Here is a 13,863-nt window from a genome sequence, read left to right on the forward strand (position 1 = left end):
GATCTGCAAATGCTTTAGGTCAAACTACAATTATAAAGGAATCCAGGCTGCGGTATGCAACCTTTCAGCTATGATACTTAGTACCGGAGCGGTGGCACTGTGGCTAAGGATCTGTGCCTGTGGCTGGAAGGTTACCAGTTCGTATTCCACGGCCAGCAGAGGAATCCTACTCCGTTGGGCCCCTGAGCAATGCCCTTAACCCCAACTGATCCAGGGGCGCTGCACAATGGCTGACCCTGCGCTCTGACCCCAAGCTTCTCTCCCTGTCTGTGTGTCTCATGGGGTGTAAGCTGGGCGATGTGAAAAGACGAATTCCTAATGCAAGAAATTGTATAAGGCTAATAAAGTGATCTTATCTTATCTTACTCCAGTCACTCAGTCCTTAGTCTGCATCCACATCTACCATCACTGCCACAGAAGAAGAACACTTAAATTAACCTTCTTAGGAATTCCAATGTCATTTTCCAGGGTTACATCACTTCCTATTCCCACATTTGGATTTAAGCATTCCTTAACTATGCAAATGTGCAATGATGATCACCATATGTGAATGTCTTACACTTAACATTGTGTTGAGGTTATAAAACAGGAAGAAATTATATTGTTAGCAAGAAAGTTTTTATTTTATTTCCATGGGATTTAGACCCTATTGTGCACATGGGATTTGATTTTTGAGTCTCGGGACTTTCTTGCTAACCCAGGTCAAATTTGTCCCACCTGGTGCATTTAGCTCAGTCCATGTTTAATTCTGAAGATTTTGTACCTTTTCTGATGCGGGTATTTTCAGAAAATGAGAGCTAACTCAGCTCTGGAGAAGACAGAAAAGTGTGCTTCTTGTTCCACTCTTAGTCAGTTTACCAAATTAAAAAGAGGTCAATCAGAACAGAAATATCCTTCTTCTGTACACTGAACTCCTCCTTGTGACCCATTTCTTCCAATCACAATGTAAAAACTGTAAATAGCCCCCAGATGGCAGTTTAGAATAAGAGCAATTACTGCACTCTTCCTAGAAAATTGTGTGATCTTTCTTACAATAACGCATAGAACAGTGTTTTATTTATTATGCCACTCAAACAAGTCATTTTTTAAGTCTATGCAAACTTAGTGCCGGCTGTTGACTAAGTCATATCAGGTCCGATTTCTAACTCGGGATTACCTGCTTGTCTTCTTGATCGCAAGTGGAGAGAGATGCTCTGATTTATTATAGAAGGGGAAAAAAAGCCTTCATGCGTCAATTTAATAGGAGCCCATTGGGAATCATGTATATTAATCCTTTTTGAATCAGTGACCTTATTTAAGAAGGGAAATCGTCAGAGCTTTAGACAACAGACAGCACACTGCCTCCATACTTTACGATTTTAAAAAAGGAGACTTTCTTGCCTGAACTACTAGAGTTAAAAGGTTATCGTTTGTAGAAGCTGTCCACAATTTCTATAACTAAAATCCCGTGCAATTTCAGATCACTTCTGACATTGTTTTCTCTGTGTACAAGCCAACAGAGATGTCAGAGGAGTCAGATTGCCTCTAGAGATTACCGAGTATGTTTGCGCAAAAGACCTCTAATTTATTACATTCTCAGAGTTGATAGACTTTAAGAAAGGTAACAATACAGAGGCCATTTCATCCATCCTGCTTGCTTGTTTGCTAGTACCTAATTGAACTGAGGATCTCATCCAGACTTCTAACAATGGCAGGATTATAAATTTCACTGGCCGATAAGAGTTCTGGACTCTCCTAACACCTTGTTCAAAAAGGTTTGACCTATTCACAATTTTAAATGTAGAATATTCCTTTGAGCTCCAGAATGTATTTGATTGCTCTTCTCTGGACTGGTTCAAGGGCAGTAATATTTCTTCTACATTGTGACAACGAAATTGCACACAATATGAAAATAAAGTCTTACTATTACATTACATTACTATTACATTACATTACATTAGAAGTTTAACATCCCTTGAATTTTACATATATTGTGGCAAATGAAACTGCCTTGCTGGTGGCCAAGTTTTGAGGATGTGTTCATCATGATCCCATGTGTAAGGAAAAAGACTCTTCTTAGGAAGATCCATCAAAAGAGGCAACTTGGATGTGACTACATCTGAGATACAATTTTGGCCAAACACAAAATTCAAAGAAGAAAGCCAAGTTTGGTTGAAAATTAGTATTCCAATATGACACTGATCCAAATCATGCATCCTAAACCGAGAAAGAAATGGTGAATTGCATAGAAATTAATCTCGTTTTTCCCCAGTCTCCAGACCTCACTCCAGCCTAAAACTGGTGTTTGGACACCAAGGAGTCAAGCAAGGAGTGTCAGAACTTCATATCATATTTTGTCAGTGAACAAGGTGACTGATGGAGATTGGGATGAATTGGATTTTAATTTATTCTTGATGTAACCTGAAAAAGATCTTAAGAAAAGAGAGTCAGCAGAAACTCTGAAAGAAAATACCCCAAACAAGAAAATCTTGTCAGAGTCTACTGAGCACTAGCTAGGTACAGTAAGTGTTTGGATCACCAGTGAGAGAATGCACATAAATCGTTTCTCTCATCTCTATTAGATGTGGGTTCTCCCCTTGATTGCCTTGACAGCAGAAGAGATGGTGTAGAAGCTCACCACTCTGTGATGAGAGAGGCTGTGGTTTCCTAATCAAGTCCAACATCTACCACCTGAAAGGCCTTGTAAGCCCCCACTAATGTGCCAGACAGCATCAAAGCTTAACTGTTGCTCCGACCCCCAGGTGAACCAGAGCATGAGGAATGAACAGAAGCTGCAGATGTAAAAAACTGCAGCCCTGCTGCACAGATTGCCTGCTTAGTACTGGAAATGGCTGCTCAATAATAAAGCCCAAAGATAATTCCCACAATTACTGTCTCTCTTCTGGATGTGTAACATGTTTCAGTGATGGAACAATGGTGATCTTGAGCAATCAGACTCCTTTAAATAAAGATCAGTGGTTTTGACTTCCCCCAAAATAAATATTAATAAAGAAATTAGCCATTAATGATCTTGGCTGCAATACTTCCAAGATTCATTACAACAAAAGCACTTGAAAATCCCATTAGTGGTGGTGTATTGCAAAAAACAGGAGAAGGTTGTTCATGTAAAAATAACTTTTGTATATCAGTGTGATATTTTCAAAAAATATAAAAATAAAATTAGGGAATATTTCAGATAGGTCCTCAATACTTGCTTCCTAAAGATCTGCTGGTACTGTTCGTAAGAATAGGGTGTTAACCTTGGTGTCTTGGATAAATTCCACTCTGGCCTTGTGCAACCTACTATACCTGTAGTTTCCCCATAATTGAATAACTGAAGTAATTTCTCACTCCACCCATCTGCTGTGTTGTGGGGCTCCAGGCACAGGCTGACCCCAACTGGTGTCCAGCCCAGATTTACTTGGCAATGAGAAGCAGCTGACCAGTATCACCAGTATTACTGACTGCTTGAATTTTACAATTAGGGTAAATATTCATTTACAGCTATGTCTTCACTCCAAATGAAGACTGGTTTCCATTATATACCTGTATCAATTAACTACAACACAGCATTTTCACAAGACTATTTGTCCAGAAGATGTACCAACTTGTTGGGCTACTCTTCGGTGGCGATTGGGATGGATTCCCCCAGGATGTGAAATGCTTTGGCATCCTTTGCGATGAGAAGTGATCTCAGCTTTTCCTGCTTATAATGGAGTAAAAAGCATTTTCAGAACGGTAGCTTCGGGGAAACCAAGCTGACTTTCGATAGAAACAGGAAAAAGTGAGGAACTGTCTCACCCGGTTTAGCCCCTGTGACAGAAAAACATGTCAGCGCTTTCCAGACACGGCAATGTGCTCACACACAAGCGCTCAGAGTGAGAAAGGTTTACGTGGTGAGATTTTTCTCTCAATTGAAAACACCCCTGAATTTGAAGTAGTTTCACTTTGTTTGGTTCTTTGTCAGGCTGGGTACCAGGGAATGATAAAAACACTTTCAACAAACGGCTCTCGAATGTACTCTCTTTGCTTTCAGTTTGAACCGCAGAAGCGGGAGTCTCGGTTTTCTTTCTTTGTGTAAATGCCAGGATGGCCCTGCACGCCATTTTTCTGCTGTCATCATCTTTCTATTTTTTTCCCCTCTTTGAAATGTAAATCACCACCGTTGCTCCAAAAGTACTCTTTACAAGCTAGTTACATCATGAAAGGAAATGTACATCAGGGGAAGTCCCCCCTGTGAAACACGCCCTCCCCACGAGCAATACTCACTAGTGCTCTCCATAAACGGCCTACTTAGAAATCACTTCCTTTCTGATATGGTTTAACAAAGCTGTTACCATTGTCAAAAAATGAGTACAGCTATACATTCACACACATGATCAAACAATTCCTAGATTTGCATCACATGAAACATGTTCCACTTCTTTGATATTCCTCATTTACACCTTGTGATTTCACAAAGGAAAATAAATCCAAAAAAAGTCCCATTCCTTCACAGAAGCAAAAGTAGCCGCCAAAGAAGGATGAAACCGAAGTTACTGTATTTCACTCAAATGATGAGTTGCTGTCCTCACTGCTCAATATTTCACAACCCATATTGACGATCCACGAGTGAAAACACTTTGTGTGCTATCGTGACAAGTGTCCCAGTGGCAAAACGTTAATAGAATCAATAAATAGTAACTATCCAGCGAGTTTTGAATAGCTTCTGTTTTTTAACTATGATATTGCTGAGAAGCGCACTGAACCAGATTTAATTTGCTAATCAGCACTGGTTCACACAGATATATTAACAAGAGAGATGAGTAGCGCCTACTAGGACCATGGGTTTTCACCTTCAGCAGTGGGAAGAGGCAGAAGGTGTAGTGTGGGCCACTCTGCAGTGACCAGGCAGCAGAGAGCGGTGGCAGATGGGAGAGGCGGCTGCTCCGAAAATAAGAAGAGGCAACATCAAACCTCTGCCAAAAGGAGGCTGTCATCTGTCAGACTGCTTTAGAGAGGGAAAGTCTTCTTGTACAAAAGATTACCTTGTACATCAAGGATTACTGTGAAAAGGCACTTATACCCCTTACAGGTAGGGGGAAGAGAGACGGATGCTGGAAGCTGACTTTCTGTTTCAGCTCCCACTTCTTCCTCAGTAACTCAAAGGGCCAAACCCTGTTTGAGCTTCCCGCAAAATGTGAAGAGCTGGAAACCAAATTCCTAGGACACTTGAACCATCCTTAGGATTTAGAAGCAGCTTTGTGTATATGACGATACCAGACCAGATTTCATACTTCTTGCCTTATTCTGAGAGAGAGAGAAAATACATACAGTACCTGGAATTAGTCACACTCAATTTACAGACACTCTTTGGCTTCACTGAGCAGTACTGGGTGTACTAGAGCATGAGGTGGATCAGAGACACTAGAAAGACTTACACCTGTCCTTCAATACATGTTTATTGGTTACACAACAGATTTGGGTTTATAAAACATTTGGGGAAAGGAACCGTCACAAGAAAAGTGCTCAAGAAAACTTTTGCAAACCAAGATCACCAATTGCAAGTCCATATATAGGATCTTCTGCAGAGGAAAAGAATGGCCAACACAGACAGCTGCTATCACTGCACATTGGAAAACAAGAGTATTTCTTTATAGTGCCCACAAGTCACACTGAGACATCCTTGCGGCCACAGGATTATAAATAAGAAAGAATGAGTCGAGCTGTTAAGAAAATTCTCACTCCATATTACACACATCCAGCTCAGACTTGAACAGGATGGCGGTTGAAAAGCTAGACACTGCTTGGCAGAGATAGCAAATCATCCCAATTTGCTCAAAACGAAAATGACGAGATTACAAATAAAGGGGGGAAAAGGTTACACTTCTGAGTATTTGAACAAAAAGGCAGCCCAAACGTTCTTCAGAAACCATTTTTTCCTCACTATATTTTCAGTACTCAGATTTTCTGACACACGACATCTGCTAAATAAGATTAGACTTGATATTTTAGGCCAATAAAAGAGGATTTCTCCCAAATACCTGCTTGTGACTGTAGGAATTCACAAGAATCTCAGTTATAAGGAAAAGCAACATGTGAGAAGCGAAAAATGGCTGAAATGCATTTCATCCTTTTTGTCAGATGTTGAAGCTTATTGCCTGTCAAATCGATAACGCGGTTTTCCCCAGTGAGGCAGGGATGTGCAACTGGAATTAGTGCTGAGCCCAGGGGATTTGTGCTAGAATATTCTCCAGTCAACCCCTGCTGAAACACGCTGGATGTTTTGTCAATCTGTGACTTACGGCCCACAGGACACAAGACCCTGACCCCCAATCTTGGAAGCTGTGAGGAACTGGAGCGAGACTCAGCAGGAGGTCAACAAAGGTGAAAGAGTGAGTGCTGCCACCCCACAGGTGAGACAGGCAGTGTCCGGGCCTGAGCTCATTCAGCTCATAATATAAATCGAAGACAGAAAAAAATGCAACACTGGAGATTGTGGAAGAGGTCAGTCTCACATAATCACAGACAGGCTGGCTGAGTACAGTATATGGAAATATAACCTGTTATTGGCATGCTGGATTTATAGAGAAGAAACAGAACCCAATTTGCAATGATATACTTCATTAACAATACAATAACCCCATTTCACTTTGGGGAATCGAGTTTTCCCATAAGGTATATAAATATACTGCTGGTTTCCAAGCTCTGGCATATGAAAATGAGCACTCCTTAGATTAATAGATTGGGCAAGGTTTTTTCATGGTGCTTCTGTCCCTCTGGTACGAGAACCTCCAGCACAATAGTCATGTATCAGACCCTGCATGATGCACAGGACCACGTTACCATACCAGCAAAATGTAGGAGTACATCGGCAGTTTCTGGGCTTTAAAGAGCTATGCTGATTGCAACTTGCTAGCCAACAATAACCATGACCTCTGACCCAGCTCCCTTGTATAATAAGAACAAGAATGCCTGGTGTTTGCACATCACATCATCATACAAGCGCACATCACTATGTAACTCCACAATTAAACTGAAACAATTAAACCAAAGACAAATAAGATTTCTATACTGAGGAAGCTTAAAATGGAACCCAGCCAGGAAACTAAGCACCCTTTCTTTCGGACAGTTCGATGAAACCTTTGATTGACTCCAAGTAATGAGGTTTATTCATCAGAATCCTTCCATGGCTGCTACATTTATTTCCAGCAGCACCAAGTCCTAATGCCTGTCTGCACTCCTCTAGCATTTGAAGAGCAAGTGTGTTTGAAGAAGGCAGAAGAGAAATGAAAACATGTTCCACATCCCACTTAACCCAGAAAGGCCCTTCTCTGCATGGAAATACAAGAGACCAGGGTTTGGTTTTCTTAATTAACAATGCAAATGTGGCCATTTTCAAAACATTTCATTTTTTAAAGACATCAATATATATTAGTGGAGTACTTCATCCATAAACAAAAGAAAACCAATTATTCCACACCAAAGTTGTGGCAACCTGGTACTTATCCAGAAGCATAGAGAATGAGGTGGGACGAAGCCAGCCCACTGCAATGCACACACACAGAAACAGCTTCAGAGACGCTAGGAAATGGGAGATGTCATGAGGAGATGGTAGGAAACTGGAGTACCCAGAGAAAATCCATGCAGACTTCATACAGATGACACCATAGTCAAGATCCAAACCTGGGACCCAAAAGCTGGTTATTGGTCCTTGTTATTAAATAGTTTCAGCGGTGTGACTGGCACCAGTGATTCACAGCTCTGACGTCACAGGCCAGGAAACTTTAGAGCACACTCTGCACTCTGTAGGGCAGAGGGGACACAAAGTGCTGGAGCAGTGTGACAGTTCAAAGGAAATTATTTGACTTCCCCTCTCCTCCAGTTTGTTAGCACCTGGACCAGCACAGGCTAAATTTATTGTGGGTGTCCTAAGGACGTGCACCTGGGGCAGGTTCAGTCTAGAGCAGGCTGTAGGCTCCCTGAATGTTCACTCAACCATCAATGCAAACAGCCCCCTGTGCACTTAATGGTTACCCTCCGTACAGGCTGTGAAAAGGGAGGGCAGCGATATGACCAACCTAGAACTTCGACGCTGCTTCATTCTTAGAACAACATTCTTGACAACTGGAATTTTGAGTGGCTGCTTTGTCTTCCAATACTTTACTAAAATATTACAGCTAAACTCACACACTGAACCACCACATGCAGACCATTAAAAAGACATTACATGGATTAGTTCAGACTAATGAAACGAGCATGTCCCCTCTAATAAAATGGGCAGCCTGTTCTGTGAAAGACAGTAATCTGAATGGGCAGCCAGCTACTGTAAGCAAATGACTACAATGTATCTCAGTACAAAATAACAACAAGGGGGGCTTTTCTGAATATTCACAATTAACAATTTCAAGAGAATTGTATCTTCAAAATACAGCACGGCCTATTTTTAGATGACTGTGTCACTTTCAACTCTCTAGATGACATGTGAAGTGTTCATAATATAAATTGTTTCATCTCTTTCAGGGGAAAGTTAGATCAGATGCCCATCCTTATCTTATTAGTTATACAATGTGAGTGTCACTATGCCTGCTGATGTCCTATTCCTATTTTTGTATTATAAAATGTGGTATGACAACATAAATGTAATGACAACACTACACTATATTGCAATGACAACACTATGCTAAGCAGCTGCTCGTGATGAAATCATGTTGAATAATATGAACACATCCAATAACATATGACTTTGTTGTTAGAACAGCAGGAAATTTAAAGTGTAATTCTACTGGGATTAAGAACACACTAATATGTGTTAAAAGGTGTCATGCTGTGCTGAATCATTTTGGTTCTCCTCAGCGCAAGGCAAGTTACAGGAACAAGGAAGAGATAAAGCTGCTAATCTCAAGGTAACACACATCTCCTGCCTCCGCACTGACCTCAGTTCAGAAAGCAAATGACTTGGGCAAAACTCACCAGCTCCAGCTGCATAATTCAGACCTGGAGTTTCACTCTCAGACTTTTCATTCTTGGACCACAAAAAAATACAACAACAACTTATCACCCAAGATAAATGGCCTTGTAAGATTTATCTCACCAAGATACGATCTTGAACTTGGCCTTAACCTGTATGAAGACCAGCGCAGTGCCAGTGCAAAACAGGAGTGGACGTGACTGCATTAATTTGACACTTGGCAGCTCTGAAAGAGGAACACAAGCTGACCGACTATGAAAGGAAGGATCGCAGAGTCAGATAAATTGATGGCTGAGCTGGTTATTGGAGCTGGGAGTTGGCCGAGCCAAGTCTGTGCTGAAAAGCTCCATGGCACAGAATACTGTGTGTTTAATTGGAGCTTTATCCATGTCCCCTTACGCTACACTTCTTGTGTTTCTTAATTAGAGGCTAGCTTTGATTTCCCTAGAACGCCTGGTTATTTATCTTTTGAGTCATGTATATCAATGCTCCACATAATAATGCCATATACACTAGCCTGTGGGCTATAAGCAGACTCCCTTCTACAGCCAATAAAATAAATCTTTACTTCCTTCTATTCTTAGGGTTGAAAGTTTCACATCTCAGAATATACAGGAGGATAAGTGCTTCACGTACCAAAAACTCAAATGCTCTGCTTATCTAAACTCCATTCAAACAAAAAATGAGCCCGGAAGCAGGATTCACCACCTTCCAATAATTTCATAAAATGGCATTTAATGTACAGAACGGGGTGGCCTCAGTTTGTTTTGAAGACATTCACTCGCTCTTCTTCTCAAAGACTAAAGGGGGGGATTGGGGGCAGTGGGTGGACCAGTTGCTAAATCAAATAAGAACATAAGAAATATTACAGGTGTGAGACCATTTGGCCCATCTGGGAGTTAGTAGCGTATTTAACTCATGCAGCCATTTCTTGAATGATGTCAGGGTATTGACTCCAACAACATGGCTAGATGGCTATTGGTTCCCACTGATTTTTCAGTAGAGACACAAAATCAAAGTCACCTTGCAACTCTGAAGGATGCAGCAGGTAATAATCTATACTTCACCTGCTAGGCTACAAGTCACATAAGACAAAAGCATTTTCTAATGATATTAATAATAACAATATTATTATTTGGAAGTCATAGTAGCTTAAACAATCCCCTCCACAGAAAATGACAGGTACAAGTATATTCTAATTTAGATTGATCAATAATTAAAAATTTAAAACAATATCTTAATGTTGCTAAACCTTCAACTCTGTGTATCATAACGCTTTTTATTTGTCTGATGTTGATTCCAGTTCCCTTTCTGTGTTAATTCCTGAATTAAAAAAACTGTACAGTGATGGCTGACTAAAACCTACTTCCAGGGGCGTCAAAAATCTGCCAAACTGGGCAGCAGCAACAATGCAAGAAAAGGCTGCAAGAAGTGTGAATATCAGTGAAAGGGGGTCATGTACTGTGACTTGTCAGAACAATTCATCCTTTTTTTTAAAAAAAAGGTCTCTTTTAAGAAATTGGTAACGCGACTTTGGAATTTGTTTCACACAGGAAAATGGGTCGGTGGAGCCGAGACTCTTCAAAAACCATTTGTTTACAGCACGATTACAGCAAAGCGACAACTAAAAAAAAAAACAGCGTGAAACCAGCTGCTTACAGTAACCAGCCACACCCCTGCAGGGAAAGCCCTCAAGCTGTGAAGAGATGGAACTCGGGAGGCTCTGAGTCTTGAGCTTCTTTGAACAGGAAGGAAGGAGGCCAGCGCATCTGTAAGAAGCTCTTCCTCTGTGCTTTAATGGTTTAAAGGCAGATTACAGTTCCACAACAGCCACATTGTTACTGTAATACAATAAGTGGGGAGTTTAAGCTTCTGCCCTCCCCCTCCCTCTTTACAAATACTAATGTCACCCAATTAAGCGATTTGAGGCACAGAACCCTGCCCTCCAGGGTTCAAGTTTCTAAGGGTCCAGTAAAGTACAGTTTGGGTGTTAGAAAAGGCACAAACCTTTCCACCACCTGCAAAAAACCCCCCACAAAATCCCAGTCAGGCCTGGCCTGTACAAAGTGCTCAAGCCAGAGCACACAGCAGAGCAGAGCTGAAATCAGGTTGTTCACACTGTCTGACCCATCTGCCCAAAGGGGATCTCATTGCTATAGTTGGATGTTTTAAATTTCCAAGGCAGTAAGATAAAACCCATCTAAAACATGTCATTTTCAGTATGATTAATTTGTCATTGGGGCTTCCCAGATTCTAGGCCAACTTGTCACTGTCTGCGGGAAAAAAAAGAATAAAACCTCTTTACAAGTCTTTTATATCTTTGTTATTGTAAAACATTAAAGAAAAAAATCAATTTTCTACTTTAAAATGCTGTCATGTAGCATTTTATTCTATTTAACAATTTCAGCTAAATTCCTATATCGGAGGTTTATTTAAAATAGTATTTGTGATACTCTGAAGAAGGGTTTTCCTTCAACAGAACAATATTTACAACTGCGACAATTTGTTAGATGATTCTCAGAGGAGAAGATTTCCATTTTTAAGTGTTTCGTGGAATTCCATTCCGCATTAGCAGTCTTTCCGGGGACTGTAGTCTTTAACATTTCTAAGGTAATATTGATTTCCAGATTAAGGTCTTACAAAACTGAATTTAAAAACACTGTTTTTTTGTCATCACACCATTCCTTTAGGGACAGCACACAGTACAAACTCGGCAGCCTTCACTCAGTTTTTTCCAACAGGTTCAGATGGGTCTCCTCCTGCTTCTCTCTGCTGTAACCTCACCACAGTTCCATATTTATTTTCCTAAGCGAAGTCTTTGCTGCGTGTTGATGTTTAATGACCATTTTCTTTACTGAGGAGGAAGGGCAGCTTGTCATTGCCTTCAAGGCAAGGAGTGCGTAAACAGAGCATAGCAAAAAAAAAAATAGATGCATTTTCCGTTCCAGAAGTGCAGAAAGCTCTTTATTCCATGCAAGCTGTGGAAGGAGCTTATCCTGTACAGCAGCTTTTATCTCACGCCCAGTGAAGGAAACTTCAAAAACAAACTTGGTCGCGATAGGAAGACCAAAAATAGCCTGCGCAGGTGATTAGTGCAAGATGGTGTCGCATCAGCCTGCGAGTTGTGGCCCAAGAAATAAGAATGTTTTTTGGCGAAAAGCATCTGGCTCGCCCAATTCAGCTCCCTCCTCTGAAGTCACAGCTAGTGGAATTGTGAGGGAACGCCACACGTATTCTGCCTAATTACCAGTCAGTGGCATGTAAACACCTCCTCCATACCTCCTCCCCTCCACCTCTTCACGGAAACAAAGCACAGTGCTGCATTCCGAAGCCACTGAGTTAATGGACTGGGACAAAGCACTGAGGAACAGCTCGCAGACAGACACTGGGATGGCAACAATAAAGGCACTGTTACAGCCTGTCTTCCCCCTCCCCTCCACGGATCTACAGATAGAGAGGAAACAATCAGCACGTTCAGGCGCATCGGGTTTCTCTTGACAAAGGGAGCTCAGTTAGTGAGAACCTCAGGGCCTACCAGAATTGGCCGGCTACATAAACTGAAAAAATAAATACAAACAGGTAAGCAAAGCAAGGCCTTCTGTGTCTCTCTTTGTTCTCTCTAAGCAGAACCACCTGCAGCATGAAACTCCAGACCTTGATGGGAGCTGCTAATTTCTTTGCGTTTTCTTTGGCTTCCCTCTTCCTTGTCGATCCCGGGTGGCAGGTTGTCACATGAAGGACATCCATGGCCTGCTGTCTGATCATCTCTGCTGGAAATGGGTCATTCGTCTGGTAGCAAGGCAGCATGCTGGCAGGGAGGGCAGTTGCAGACACACATACTGTCCCGTTAAAATGAAACTCCTGTAACGTACATCCTTGATTTGTTTTGTACCCCTGGCCTTATTTAATCTAATTTGTTGCCACTTACGTACTCTGTTAAAAGTAGCACATCGCCAAAAAGTCTTTAATGCACTGAGACTCATGAGCTCCATTTAAAGGACTAGATGATTTGATTTTTCATTTTAACATCTTCAGTAAAATAGGCTATTTTTTTCCCTGATAAACTTAAAACATCTTTTGTATAGCGTGTACCATCTAAACTGTGGGTTCCAAAGTTTAACTCCGAGTAAGGACTCTCATTTGCAACATAACTATTACAAATTTAATAATCATCAGTAATGCCCATTTTAATTCATAATAAAATAAAAGCCTATCCAACTCCGATCCAGCAAATCAGCACAGTTAGTGCTCATCTGTGGTGTCAAAGTTTTCATGTCACACACTACGAAACATTGGCTGACATGTAGCCTTTTCTGTCTGGGGACACCAAGACTAGTGTCTGAGGACCTCCCAGGATCACTAGATCACTCTTCCACTTTTCAAGCAGCTATTTCATACCAACCTGAGTGAACAACACTACAGCCTGTGTGACAGTAAAACTTGCATCCATTCAACACGAATGGTTGTGGCTGTAGGATGGAAGGAGACAATAAGCATCAATCTGAATGGGAAAGGACTAACCGTTCATCCTCTTCCTGTTGGTTACTGGCACTTTAACACCTTATAAGAATTCTTTCCTTACTTTTCTGAAAATCTTCTGTTGCTTATAATAAAAAGGGAACTCCACCACCACTAACCCACAAAAAGTGTTTTGAAAACTGCTTAATTTTCTTGAGTACAATATCTTTCCAATCCATCTCCCTTCTGAGTCTCAGAAACTGTCGGTGCAGAAGAATGAAGACTTTTTGTTTCAAAGTCAATATCCTGCCCAAATGTTTCCCCCAGTTGCACTTTCAGCCTCCTAAAGAATGACGCAGGTAAAAATCCGTATCTGATCTTGCTGCGGTGTAACATGAATCATGTTTCCTTCATTCATAAAAGCAACCACTTCTCTTGAAATGTAAATGCTCCGAAGAGCTAACCGTGTTTTTTTT

General features: G+C 41.1%; 1 protein-coding gene across 2 annotated transcripts in view; it reads right to left on the bottom strand.

The window, feature by feature from the left end:
* si:ch73-211e3.1 (mastermind-like domain-containing protein 1) overlaps nucleotides 1-13,863 on the bottom strand; it is a 124,164-nt gene that overhangs the window by 71,350 nt on the left and 38,951 nt on the right. The gene's annotated exons all lie outside the window — the stretch shown is intronic.

The sequence above is a fragment of the Lepisosteus oculatus genome, chromosome 8 (genome assembly GCF_040954835.1).
Source record: "Lepisosteus oculatus isolate fLepOcu1 chromosome 8, fLepOcu1.hap2, whole genome shotgun sequence".
NCBI lineage: Eukaryota > Metazoa > Chordata > Actinopteri > Semionotiformes > Lepisosteidae > Lepisosteus > Lepisosteus oculatus.